At 47.8% G+C, this 13343-nt stretch overlaps 1 protein-coding gene across 9 annotated transcripts in view; it reads right to left on the minus strand.

The window, feature by feature from the left end:
• The window catches only part of Pdzk1 (PDZ domain containing 1), a 54264-nt gene that overhangs the window by 15614 nt on the left and 25307 nt on the right, over positions 1–13343 (minus strand). Inside the window, exon 1 of one of the 9 annotated variants that reach the window (XM_075978050.1) lies at positions 8381–8464. The exons of the other annotated variants lie outside the window; for them this stretch is intronic. The gene's annotated coding sequence lies outside the window, so the exon portion shown is untranslated. Of the gene's footprint in view, positions 1–8380; positions 8465–13343 lie in introns of those variants that run through there. 9 annotated transcript variants of the gene reach the window in all.

The following is a 13343-nucleotide window of genomic DNA, read 5'->3' on the forward strand; positions in this document are numbered from 1 at the left end:
TGATGAATAAAGCTATTTCAGCCAATGGCTTAGCAAAGTCAAGCCAGGTGGGAAATCCAAACAGATATCTATATATATAAAGAGAACAGGCAGAATCAAAGAGATGCCACACAGTTGCTGAAGGAGTAACATCATGCCAGTAAGCCACAACCCTGTGGCATGCACAGATTAATAGTAATGAGTTAATTTAATAGTAATTAATAGAGTTTCTGTGTAATGATTTGGGTCTGGGCAGCTGGGAAACAAAAGTGCAGTCTCAATCTACAAAAATGTTGTGTATGTCATGCTGTGTGAGAGCTAAGAGATACAGACGGCACAAGGAAGGGGCTTGGGGAAGAAGGAATGGGCTGGGGAGAAAGAGGACCAGCTCCATGGAGAAATGAATTCCCAAGAAGAGCAGGGAGGGGGAGAGATGGGGAGGGAGAGAGGGGGAAGGAGAGAAGCCAGGCCTCCGAGCACGCTAATCGTGTTGGTGATGCAATTGAAAAGATGGCGCGCCCCTGGCTGGCGCAAACACAAGTGGGGCACACAACAAGAACATGTGAAAGAGGGTCTTGGGAAGTAGGGGTTCAGCAGCAGAGGACAGGAGGGTAACCAGGAGACTGGTCAAAATACAGGACATATACACCTGAAACTGTGCAACAATACATGAAATTGGGAGGAAGGGACAAAAATGGCTGTGGGTGGTCCCGAAGTTTCTAGTCAGAGTAAGGTACCCGAGAAAAGATGCCAATGGCAGACTAAGGGCTCTCCCCACCCCCCATAAGGCCATTTCTGTCTCCACCCATCCAGCTCCTCATGTTTTGCCGCTACAGGGGAAGAGCCTGGATCAACCAGAGGAGAAAAGGAACAATGTGTGAACAATGGTTGGGTCCTCACTGTTGGAAGTGGACCAACTGCTAGGGGCTCCAAGGCCTCCTGCTCAGCCCTGTGTTTTCAGAGGAGAGTGGGAGTGGGGGAGCCCAGCAAAAGGCTGGCATATGAAGCAAGGGGCCGAGGTGGCTGCGGCCAGCTCCTTCCGTTGTCTTCAGGGCACAGCTCCTGCTTGTGAGCACGTCCCTTCGCTCTGGAAGGACAGGAAGAGGTGACTATATAAGACATGGAGGGGCAGAATGACGAACAGACAACAGTACGCTTGCAGGCTCCCTAGAGGCCTTGCTGTGGCCACTCAATATGCCGTTAGGCCTTGGTTCCCACAGAGCAGGGCAGAACGAGCAGACAGGAAGAGCTCCGCTACCTGTGGCTCCGTGCCTCAAGCTCTTCCTTCTCTCTCTGCAAAGCTGAGTGTGAAAATTTCTGTGGTCAAAAAAAAAAACCCCAAGAAATGGCCCCATCAGGCACCTGGAGGAGAGAAGAGTGAAGCCGCAGGTACGGGTGGTTGTCCTCACTGCTTGGGAGAGCACAGCAGCTCCTCACATCAAAGGCACAGCCCGGAAAGGGCCCCTCGGGGAGGAAGGAGCCAAGGGCAGCCAGCACCAGCCGGCTCTCCTCACTTGCCCACCTCTAATCTTGTTCTGACTTTGGCTTCTGAGCTGCTCCTTCTGCTCAGCCTGTGCACAGCACATACAAGCTACTCTCTAGACCTCGTCAGTTTTGAGCTCCACAGGGCTGGAAAGCCTTGAAGGCTTCCGTCATCCCTCTTAGTTCCTCCAGGTAAACAGTGGGCAGCCTCATCCACAGGCTTCCAATTCAGAATGTGCCTGTACAGCCAGAATAAAGGGTGCTGGGTTCTGTGCGTTCATCAAAAGAAGCGGCTGTGTTTTTGGTCGACAGATAAATGTTTGCTTTTAAGGCATCTACCTTAAAACTCAGCTGTCTCACACCCTGGGTTGGCTACCACAGGATCCCTCCTTTCTTCCTCTGTAGGCCAAAGAGAAAATGTGAAATCCATCCCCACTGGGGGATGTTTTCCCATCTCCCTGGAGACCCAAAGGCCCGACAGGCCAGAAAGACGTGAGTTTACTCTTTCTTGGCACAATCTCAAGCTGTGTCTGGTTTGGGCGGCTGTTCAGAGTTTCTAACAGCCAGTCTGAGAACAGTGAGACCCGTGGCTGAGGCTTTGAAGAGACTCGGGTGCACCAGGTCACCGTTTTTTCCCACGGCTATGGCTAAAGTCAGGGTTAGAGCCAGTTCAGAGCAACAGCAATTCTGAAATGTCACATGCCTACAGGGAGAGGTCAGCAGTTCTAGCTCTGTCCACTTCCTGCCATGTCTGCCATTACAGTGACCCAGTCACTAACAGATTAGTGCTGGTCCCTCCACCAGCAGGTGTCCCCCACATAGATTAGTGGATACCATCACCCCAACCAAGCCACCCAAAACTCCAAATTCCTGGTCTTACATGGGACCCCCTGGGCAAAAACCTCTTTCCCTTATAGTATTTAAGAGAGTCAATTCACTTTAGCTCCATTATTCCACCTCCATTCCTCTTTCTATCTAGTCCACATCCTGGTTTTATGTAGCTCCTGCATCAGTCAGGGCCTCAGGTCTGTGTTGCTGCTTCATGGAGATGTCTGGACTCCAAGCTTTGACCTAACCAGGACACTGTGTTTAAGGATCTGTTTCCTGTTTCTTCAACCCCCAGCTCATCTACTTCTTGATGAGGAAATCTGAGGGCCAGGCCTTGGTGGTGGGTGTGTAGGTAATTAGTGAAGACTTAGAGATTTCTAGAATATCCCAAAGCGGCTCTATTCCCAATTATCAAAATACTGGAGATGAAAGGAAGCCATGACTCCTGTCTGAACTGACAAGGAAAAGTCAATTCTTGGCAACCAAGTTGTTTGTGTGTGGAAAAATAATAAAGTCTCTGGCCAGGCAGACAGCAAGAACCAAGGGCCTGGCCAGGCAGACAGCAAGAACCAAGGGCCTGGCCAGGCAGACAGCAAGAACCAAGGGCCTGGCCAGGCAGACAGCAAGAACCAAGGGCCTGGCCAGGCAGACAGCAAGAACCAAGGCCCTGGTCAGGCAGACAGCAAGAACCAAGGCCCTGGTCAGGCAGACAGCAAGAACCAAGGCCCTGGTCAGGCAGACAGCAAGAACCAAGGCCCTGGTCAGGCAGACAGCAAGAACCAAGGCCCTGGCCAGGCAGACAGCAAGAACCAAGGCCCTGGCCAGGCAGACAGCAAGAACCAAGGCCCTGGCCAGGCAGACAGCAAGAACCAAGGCCCTGGTCAGGCAGACAGCAAGAACCAAGGCCCTGGCCAGGCAGACAGCAAGAACCAAGGGCCTGGCCAGGCAGACAGCAAGAACCAAGGGCCTGGCCAGGCAGACAGCAAGAACCAGGCCCTGGCCAGGCAGACAGCAAAGGCACAGAGGTGTTTGTCCATTACTCTTTCTGATAACATTACTCTCACCTTTAGACTTCATTTTCTTCCAAACAATTGGATTCTTCCTCTCAAGAGTGAATGATACACCAAGGTCCAGAAGAAAAGCTCAGAGCATTTTGCACGTTAGGAAGGCGAGAAAATGAACACAGATGCGTTAGGAGGCTCTTCTGCCAGGGGTCAGAGTAGAAAGGATTCAAACTACTAGGCTTTTTCCACAGAAAAGCAGACACTGACAGGGCCAGAAGACAGCTCCCAAGCCCAAGGCCCAAACAGCCAGCAGGTCCAGCTTAGACGGCCTCAGTTCGTGTGTCTGAGCCTGGAAGCTGACGGACTGTCCACTGAGGGCTATTTGGAGGAAGGTAAGGAACTGTTATCACTGCTTCTGCTGGGAGTGGGTTTGTGGGAAGGCCTGTCTGTCCTGTCAGACTGCTCCATGCAAAACTCCATCTGAAGCCTCTGTTCCAAGATAATGTTTCATGTGGGTGGAAATGTCCTACTAAGAAATGTCACAGGCTTGAATGTGCATGAGCCAACCCAGACCAAAGTGGGGAAAGAGGTGTTTAAAGCCCTTTAAACATCAGCTGCGTGATCTCCTGAAAGGATTTGAAAATCTTAGCTTCAGTGGAAACCTGACAGGAGCACAGACTGTGCTCCAGACAGAGACAGGAACGTGGGATTCCCCGAAACATTTTAGGCTCAAAAGCACAAGAGCCTCTCTGTGAGTTCGAGGCCAGCCTGGTAAACAGAACTAGTTCCAGGATCGCTGTTACACAGAGAAACCCTGTCTTAAAAAACAAACAAAAACAACAACAAGAGTCAGGTCACATAAGGGTTCAGAGCTGAGTGTTGGCTCTTGCCTTTCAAGCATGAGGACCTGAGTCAGATCTCTGGTGTGGTGGTTTGAATAGGAATGACCCCCAAAGACTCAAGTGTTTGAATGCTTGGTCCATGGGGAGTGATGCTATTGGGTATGGCCTTGTTGGAGTAGGGGTGTTTTGTTAGAGGAAGCATATTACTAGGGGGTAAGCTTTCAGGTCTCAGAAGCTTGAACCCAGATTCAGTGGTTTACTAGCTCTTCCTGCTCTCTGCCGGTCCAGATGTAGAACTCTCAGCTCCTTCTCCAGCACCACATCTGCCTGCATGCCGCCATGCTCCCTTCCATGATGATAACGGACTGAACCTCTGAACTGTAAGCAGCCCCAATTAAATGCTTTCCTTTATAAGAGTTGCTGTGGGGACAGTGATTTCCTCCAGAACAACCCCAGGCAGCAACCTCTACAAGAGCAGGTCCAAGGGAGCCACCACACAAGGAGCAGGCCAGAGCCAGAGACCTCAGCTGGAGCAGGTTCTAGCCATGGACCTCTGCAAGGGCAGGTCTGAGCCAGTGATCTCTGCTGGAGCAGGCCCAAGGCAGCAACCTCCGTGAGAGCAGCCCCAGCCAAGCAACCTCCCTGGGAGAAGGCCCAAACATCCCTGGGATTGCAGAGCTACCCTCTCCCCAGCACAGAGCGGCCCCTGGGAACAACCAGTGACCTCAGGGGTAACTGGAACCATGGCCCTGACTGCACCATGAGGAACAACCATCTGAGCCTTGGATTCACTGGCACCTGGAAAATTAACCACCAGAGTCACAGACAGCCTCAGCTACATCAATCAGAGAAAAGAAGGGTTGACAAGGTAAGAACACATTCAACACCCCAAAGATCAAGATGACACCAACAAAAACTAGTGGCCCTAAAACAGCAAGAATCAAATATAGATGAAGCAGAAGAAAATGGCCTAAAAAATAACTTTAGGAGAATGTCTGAGGCCCTTAAAGAGGAAATGAAAAATTCCCTCAGAGAAATGGAGGAAAAGGCAAACAAAAAATTGAAAGAAAACAAAATCCTTAAAGAAAACCAAGAAAAAGCAATTAAACAGATGAAAGAAACTATTCAAGATGTGAAAATGAAATAGAGACAATAAAGAAAACACAAACCAAGGATATTATAGAAAAGGAAATTACGAAAAAATGATCATGAATCACAAATGCAAGCATAAACAGCAGAATAAGAGATGGAAGGGAGAATCTCAAACGCTGAAGATACAATAGAGGAAATAGACTCACTAGTCAAAGAAAACATTAAATCTAACAAGCCTAACATAAAATATCCAGGAAATATGGGACACCATGAAAAGACCAAACCTAAGAATAATAAGGATAGAAGAAGGAGAAGAAATCCAACTCAAAAACACAGAAAATATATTTAACAAAGTCATAGAAGAAAACTTTCCCAACCTAAAGAAAGATATGCATATGAAGGTACAATAAGCTTATAGAACACCAAATAGATTGGATCAAAAAAGTCCCCTCACCACATAATAAACAAAACACTAAATATACAGAATAAAGAAAGAATATTAAGACCTGTAAAAGAAAAAGGCCAAGTAGCATATAAAAGCAGACCTATCAGAATTACACCTGACTTCTCAATGGAAACAATGAAAGCCAGAAGGTCCCGGTCAAGAGTTATGCAGACATTAAGAGACAATGGATGCCAGCCCAGACTACTATACCCAGCAAAGCTTTCAAACACCATAGATAAACAAAACAAGATATCCATGACAAAGTACTAGAAGGAAAACTCCAACCCAAGGAAGTTGGCTACATTCACAATCACACAGACAATAAATGATCTCACAGCACCAAATCACAAAGAAAGGAAAAACACACACACACAATAACATCACCAACAACAAAAACTAAATTAACAGGAGATAGCAATCATTGGTTATTAATATCCCTTATATAAGTGGACTCAACTCACCTATAAAAAGACACAGGCTAACAGATTGGATACAAAAACAGAATCCATCCTTCTGCTGAATGCCAGAAACATACCTCAACCTCAAAGACAGACATCACCTTAGAGTAAAGCATTGAGAAAAAAAAATCCAATCAAATGGACCCAAATATCAATCCACACACCTATGAACACCTGATTTTTTGACAAAGAAGCAAAAAATATAAAATGGAAAAAAGAAAGCATATTCAATGAATGATGCTGACGTAACTGGATATCAACATGTAGAAGAATGAAAATAGATCCACATCTATCACCATGCACAAAACTCAGGTACAAATGGATCAAAGACCTCAACATAAAGCCAGCCACACTGAACTTCATAGAAGAAAAAGTGTGAAGTACACTTGAACGCATTGGCACAGGAGACCCCTTCCTAAATATAACCCCAGTAGCACAGACACTGAGAGAGACAATTAATAAATGGGACCTCCTGAAACTGAAAAGCTTCTGTAAAGCAAAGGACACAGTCAAAAAGACAAAATGACAGCCTACAGAATGGGAAAAGATCTTCATCAACCCCACACTGAACAGAGGTCTGATCTCCAAAATATACAAAGAACTCAAGAAATTGGTCATCAAAAGAACAAATAATCCAATAAAAAATGGGATACAGCCGGGCGGTGGTGGTGCACGCCTTTAATCCCAGCACTTGGGAGGCAGAGGCAGGCGGATCTCTGTGAGTTCGAGACCAGCCTGGTCTACAAGAGCTAGTTCCAGGACAGGCTCCAAAACCACAGAGAAACCCTGTCTCGAAAAAACCAAAAAAAAATAAATAAATAAAAAAAAAATGGGATACAGACCTAAACAGAGAATCTAAAATGGCTGAAAGACACTTAAGGAAATTCTCAACATCTTTAGAGAAATGCAAATCAAAACAACTCTGAGATTCCATCTTACACCTGTAAAAACGGCCAAGATCAAAAACACTGATGACAAACTTATGCTGGAGAGGTTATGGGGTAAAGGGAACACTCCTCCATTTCTGGTAGGAGTGCAAACTGGTACAGCCACTTTGGATTTCAGTGTGGCGATTTCTCAGAAAATTAGGAAACAACCTATCTCAAGATCCAGTAATACCACTTTTGAGTATGCTTAATCATACCACAAGGACATGTGCTCAGTTATGTTTGTAGCAGCATTGTTTGTCATAGCCAGAACCTGAAAACAACCTAAATAGCCCTCGACCAAAGAACAAGTAAGGAAAATGTGGTACATTTACACAAAGGAGTATTACACAGCAGAAAAAAATGACACATCGAAATTTCCAGACAAATGAATGGATCTAGAAAACATATTGAGTGAGGTAACCCAGACCCAGAAAGACAACTATCATATGTACTCACTCATAAGTGGCTTTTAGACATAAAGCCAAAAAAAAAAAAGAGTTGCCATCATCATGACGTCTCTTTGCAGCAATAGCAGCAATAGAAACCCTAAGACACCTGGGACCCGCTGATATGATAACAAACATTTGCAACCCCAGAGCTGGGAAGGTGGAAACAGGCAGAATCCTGGAGTTCATCAGTCAGCCACCTGCTCCAGACCAGTGAGGGGCTCTGCCTCAAAAAAAAAAAAAAAAAATCACTGAGGGTTAACCCCTTCTCCATCTGCACACACCCATACATGTGCACGGCACACGTGCTTACATGCCAAAAAGAAAAATCTATTTTTTTGTCTAATTCCTGTGAGCCTCTGCCTCCCGCGTGCTGGGATTAAAGGCAAGGGCCACCACTTGCGATCTTTTGTTGTTCTTTGGTGGTGCTCAGGTTCAAACCCAAGGCCCAAGCTCTACCAAGAAAGGAGCTAAGTATAAGTAGCAAACCCTAGAGACGTAAGATCAAGAGTCAGAGCATCCTCTCCTCTCCCCTGGGAGTTGTCCAGCCCCACCCAAACATGCCAGCTGCCTCCAACTGTGAGAGAGACAGGGCAATCAAGGCTATATAAACCCAATGGTCATCAGGTGTCACTAATGGGAATAAATCATGCCTGTGAAGGCCCCAGTGCTGGGCTAGAGAGAAGCCCCAGTGGTGAAGAGCAAGGCTGCTCTCCCAGAAGACCTGGGTTCAGTTCCCAGCACCCACGTGGCAGCTCACACCATCTGCAGCTCCCGTTCCAGGGGAGCTGATGCCCTCTTCTGGCCTCCAAGGACATCAGGCATGCGTGTGGTACACACTCAGACGTACATGCAGGGGAAATAGTCACACACACACACACAAGATTAAATGGTTCGGTGACAGGTATGGGGTACAATCTCAGGGCTCACAGCCACCCACAAATTGGATCTCAATCCCAGTTGTCCTTTAGAATCACCTGCACAGAGTCATAAAAATAGATACTTAGTCCCCACCTCACATCTTCGGGCACAGACTTTGAGGCAGACATTCAAAACTAGCCTTTGAAATCACGCCATGGTACTTGACTCCTTTCCCCCTCAAGGACAGTTCTCCTGGGTCACAGAAGAATGTCATGGTTGGATGAACTATTAACGTTACCCAGAGCTCACCCTCACCTTTACTCCCTTAAGAAGCCCTGGAGACAGTCTGGCTGCGAGAGGCCCTTGGTCACCCTAGCAGTCCTCAAGATCCAGCTCTGTCTAGAGTGTGTGCCTGATCACAGTGGCTGGAGCAGGCACCCTACAGTCTGGGTCTGTTGTCTTCCTCCCCCCTCGACAGTTCCAAGCAGTTCTGAGTCAGGCAGACATAGAATCAAACAGTTGAAAACTATGTTTAACCTCTAGATTTTGATAGAATTCTGATGCTGGCCCCAAACCTAACTGCCTTAAGAGCTAGGCAGGCTTTGTTGTGCACACCTTTAATCCCAGCACTCAGGAGGCAGAGGCAGGAAGAACTCGGAGTTGAAGGTCACCTAGTCTGTGTAGGGCATTCCACACTACGTAGGGTTACATATTAAGACCCTGTGTTGCAGGGGGAGCTAAGGACACGCCTCCTTCCTCACCCAGCTGCACTCAAGTCTGAGAAACCCAGCCAGCCTGAGGAAAACTGACCACTGTAGCCCTACTTCAGCTTCTTGCCACATCCCAGTCTCTTTCCCCTCCATAAAGCTCCTCCAGTCAGCGTGCTCAGGAAGGGGATGTCTGTCTAGAATGGCGAATGGAACCCCTTCAGTTTTCCACTAAACATCAAGAGAACTCACTACCCTACACCCAAGTCATGTGATTGCACCATGTCCACCCTATACTAACATATAAAGCCCCCAGTTCTCAAGGGACTTCGGGATCAATTAGGTCACAGGAAATGGCTGACACAGAGATAATTCCCAGAGGCTGGAGAGATGATTCAGTAGTTCAGAGCACTCACTGGCTGTGCACACAGAGGATCTGGGGTTCAATTCCCAGCACCCACATGATGGTTCACAACTACCTGTAGCTCCAGTTCCAGGGGATCTGACACACTCTCCTGGTGTCCATGGACCCCAGACATGCATGTGGCACATAGACATATATGCAGGCAAAATAACCATACACACGAAATAAAAAGAAAAGAAAAAATAATATTTATCACTACAAACAAAGTATATATGTGTAAGAGCTACACCTTGGGACAAATTAAGGAATACTTCATGAATTAATGAGGATTTGGCTTTGACAACAGATGGCCAAGATTTCAGTGGCACCCGAGGTAGAGGGAGGCTGTTTCAGACAGAGAGTGGTCTGCTTACCAGGCCATGAGAAAGTCCGTGGGCATGCTTAAGGAGGAGCTCAAAATCAAACCAAAGAGAGCTTGCCGGTGGCAGACATGGAAGAACTTCATGTCCAGCCCACGGTATCTGGCCGTGGCCTGATGGCGCAGGGCCCACTCGGCGTGTTTAAACAGAGGGACAGTAAGGTTAGAGTTGGGCTCAGGACAGATTTGGTGGAGTGGACTGGAGCAGACACCCTGGAGGCAGGCCAGGAGAGGCTGTCGCAGTGATCACAGAGGCGATAAGGGCCTGCCTTGGCCTAGAAACTGGCAACAGAATGGTTGTCACAGAAAGGGGCGGGTGGCGGACCTAAGCAATCGGCTGCATTCATTCAACCCTGTCCCTTCGTATTTCTCCACGCTGAGATGGCATCAGACAGAGCAGGTGCAATAACAATGAGGTATCACAATGCGTCCCATGCCAGGACAGCTTGCAAGGAGGAGCTGCGGGAATGAGCACGTGGTACCCAGGCCACACACTTCTCCCCTGCTCCCTGCTGACACTCCTTAGAATTCTATTCCAGCAGCCCTGTCACCTGCCTCCTGAGGGATGACTCAAGGGACACCAGCATGCCGCAGTTTGACAGGCACGGTGACACACAGTTGTGATAGCCATGTTCGGAAGGCTTATCAGGAAGAGTATGAGCGTTTGTGGCTGGCCTGAGCTGCATAGTGAGACCTTGTTCCATAGAAATACGATGGTACAATTGAGGAACGGGATAGCAAAGTCGGGTTGCGGTGGGTTTAAATCAGGGGCACAGCTCTGGTAGCTCTGGTGACTGGAACCGGAATCCTACTCCAGGGCGGTCTGCGTGGGTGTGCCAAGTGAAGCCCCATGGGGAGACTGTGACAGGAAGAGAGATTAGGATAAAGCCTCAGGGAATTCCTAGCAAAAAATTCAGCAGAAAGCCCGGGCTATGGTGCCATGCTGAGAGGAATTCCAACCTCAGACACATACCAATGCCAAATGATGCCAAGAACAAACCCAGGGAAGGCCACCAAGTTGAGACACCAAAAAGGCCAGAGAAGCACAAAGGTACTGAACAACAGAGACACAGACACGAGTCGGAGCAGAACAATGGCAGCCGGGAAAGAAGCTGACACTTGCTCCCTTTCGCTGTTGCTGTTGTTCTGAGACAAGGTCTCACGTAGCCTTGGCTAGCCTAAAACTCACTAGGTAGACCAGGCTGACCTTGACCTGCTGGTCCCTGCCTTCCTAGAATTGGGATTAAAGGCATGAGTCACCATGTTCAGCCCACTGTTTTCAAATGTATTTTTTTAAGTTTTTATTTTTATATGGAAGGGTGTTCTGCCTGCATGTGTGTGTATCTGAACACCACGTTCACGCAGTGCTCTTGAAGCCCAGAAATGGGTGTCAGATCCCCTGTGACTGCAGAGACAGATGGCTGTGAGCCGCTGTATGGGTGCTGGGAATCGAACTCAGATCCTCCGGATGAGCAATCAGTGTTCTTAACCGGTGATCCATCTCTCCAGCCCCAGCTGCTCCCATTTTAAGAAAATTGTCAGCATGAGGGATGATATGGAGAACACAGGAAGTGAGTTAGCTCTGATGAGACCGAATACTATGCCAGTGAACAGAGAGAAGTAGGGTACCGGGGAGGCGGGGCAGATAATGAAGACGACAGAAACCATTTCAATCCATCCTGAGAAGTAGCTGGAGAGGTAGAAAATCGGGAACTTTGGGAATGTGAAGCCAAAGTGTCACATCAAGATACACGATGGGGTCAAACAGATAATCCAGAGAAGCCACCACGAGGGAAGACATGGCGAGCTAAACCTGCCCATCTCTCAGAGTACTCTGCAAGTCTAGGTTTGTATAAAATGCTCCTGTTTTTAAAGATTTTGCATCCGTCTCAAACTTTTAAGAAAGAACATGGAAAACCCAACCAAACAGAGCCCGTGGGTTGGCAGCCTGTGCAACCATGTCTGGAAAGTCACAAGTAGTATTACTTCACTGTAGGGAACCAGGAAACAGGTTTAAATAATCATGGATCCTATATAGAAAATGCAGTTCGGTGAGCATTGGTGTTTTCACCATAATGGACGCCAGGAGCAGGGAAGGGATGGGGGTGCCGGCCAGCAATGCAACACGAGCTTGTCATGCCGGGGTTCTTGGACATGGCCACCAGCATAAAGAAAAATGACAGAACTAAGAGTATCTTTCACCCTAGCTGGGGTTTGACTTTTAAAAGCAGGAGGCTGGCTGGTGAGGATTCTAGCCTGAGGATCAGCCCAGAGCAGGGTGGTAGAGGGCAGAACCAATGTGAACTAGGAGTGAGGAAGAACCAGGAAAGTGGGAGCAGGAAGATGGGGAGGAAGGGCAACCTAAGGCGGTATTCTCTAAGTGAATAAGGAGATGTCCAGGACAAATGACCAAACCCGAAATGGATGTTCCCTAAGTCCCAGCGCCGTCATTCTTTTCCAAGGAATCAACTTGCTGTTGGTGATTTAAGGGATTGATTCATTTGATTTTTTTTTTGTCAGTAGTTAGTGGGAGGAAAGGATTGAATGTATTTTCAATTCAATAGGGAACCTTTTCAGAGACAGAACTTTATTGTGTAGTCTAGGCTGTCCTTGGACTTAGGGATCCACCTGCACGTACCTGCTTCCCAACTGCTGGCCTTAAAGGCAACACACAGCTTCAACAGGGAACTCTTAATTTGTACCCATTTTGGGAACCTAAGAACAAGCCAGAAATGCCCAAATACAGACACCAAACTTGAGGTAGGAGTGGTTGAGAGGTCATGAAGGTCCCTTAGAACAGACTAGTTCCTGTCCAGGGAGCCCATAGCCACAGCCATGCGCAGCTAACAATGTGTGCTTTTCTCTCCACCTCCACACGACATTCTACTTGGGTAAAGCACATTAGGAAGGAGCAGAGTTAAACCTAGATCTATCTAGTTTTGAATCCCAAGTCACCCCTTGCTAACCGTGAGGATGTAGGTGAAGATAGTGGTACCCTTGATGGAGACAGTGGCGCTCCAGATGATGTTAAAATCTCCAGAGCACAGAGTCTAGAGCAAGGATGTCCGCTCCACAGGAGCCATTAGCCCTGACCTCTGGTGGGAGACCCGACACCCAACACAACGGCATTTGCTGTCGGGGAGAGTGGGGACTGGAGAATGAGCAGGCACCATGATCATCCGGCAAAGCCAGAGGTTCTCCTTATAGTCTCTACAAAGCTAACCTTGGCCGCTGGGAAGAGCGGATGTCTCTCTTCCCAGTGAACCGCTCAGACAATGCTGAGACTCACCCTGACCTGGGAGTATTTGTCAGTCTGTGTATCAAAGGCTCCAGCAGAGCCTCCAGACTGAGCTGAAGTTCTCAGCATAGTCCCAGCCAGAACATATGAGCTCAAAGTAGAAGACAACAACCAGGGACCTGCAGAGCCCAAGGATGGAGGAGCTGGAGTGAGTAAAACCCTACTTTATACACTGCTATCTGGGCCACGT

This window comes from Microtus pennsylvanicus, chromosome 7, assembly GCF_037038515.1.
Source record: "Microtus pennsylvanicus isolate mMicPen1 chromosome 7, mMicPen1.hap1, whole genome shotgun sequence".
Taxonomy (NCBI): domain Eukaryota; kingdom Metazoa; phylum Chordata; class Mammalia; order Rodentia; family Cricetidae; genus Microtus; species Microtus pennsylvanicus.